The sequence below is a fragment of the Solea solea genome, chromosome 8 (assembly GCF_958295425.1).
Source record: "Solea solea chromosome 8, fSolSol10.1, whole genome shotgun sequence".
In the NCBI taxonomy this organism is placed as follows: Eukaryota; Metazoa; Chordata; class Actinopteri; order Pleuronectiformes; family Soleidae; genus Solea; species Solea solea.
The window spans coordinates 27,810,537-27,811,745 of NC_081141.1; positions in this window are offsets into that span (position 1 = coordinate 27,810,537).

Genomic DNA, 1,209 nt, shown 5'->3' on the forward strand with positions numbered 1-1,209 from the left:
GATGACTTAGTTTGGTTAATATTTTGAATGACTTCAATTTTCTTTCTTTCTTTAACTGATCAACTGGACCATCTGACATAAACATGACTAAATCCATCCTGATCTGTTAAGACGTCGCTGAGATATACACCTCTGAACTTGCTCAATGGGACTGAACCATGTTACATTTAAATTGCTAACAAATCCGTAACTCGTAATCAGATCCAGATGAAACTTTGAAACAAAGTTTGATAACACGTATAATTTGTACGTAGATTATTACCAAATTCAGGTTGATCTCACAAAAACATATACATATAAAAGTATTGTCTCATAATTCTGAGATACTGTCATATCTCACAATTATCTGATACTAACTTGATGACAGCATCTCATAATTCTGACTTAGGATCTCAAAACTATGAGATATTGTCCCAATATTGTGACAGCATCTCACATTTATGACTCAGCATCTCTTAATTATGACTAAGCAAGTCAAAATGATGAGATACTAACTCAAAGTTATGAACTACTATCTCATGATTATGAGATATCTCAAAATCATGACTAAGCATCTCTTAATTATGACTTAGTAGCTATTAATTATGACTTAGCATGTCAAAATTATGAGTTACTATCTCAAAGTTATGACTTGGCATCTCATAATTATGAGATACCTCAAAATGATGACTTAGAATCTCTTATTTATGACTTAGCAGCTCAAAATTCTAAGATACTATCTCAAAATTATGACTAAGTGTATTATACTTAGGATTTAGTATCTCTTAATTATGACTTAGCATCTCCAAATCATGAGATATTATCTCAAAGTTATGATTTTGCGCCTCATAATTATGACATATCTCAAAAGTATGACTTAGTATCTCTTAATTATGACTTAGCATCTCCAAATGATAAGATACTAACTCAAAATTATGACTTATTATCTCTTAATTATGACTTAGCATGTCAAAATTAGCTTAGCATCCCAAAAGTTTGAAATACTATCTCAAAATGATGACTTAAACAGGCTTCGTTACAAAAATAAACAAATCCACAAAACATTGTAAAAAACCTAAATGATGTAACTGAATCTTCAGTGATGATGACACTCATGAGTGGACGTGGATCTGATGGTGATGATGATGATGATCTCGACTCTTCTTAGCTTCACATCACATCACATCTCGGGGTTTCCTTCCCAGGGCACCAAGGGCTTTCCAGCGTCCA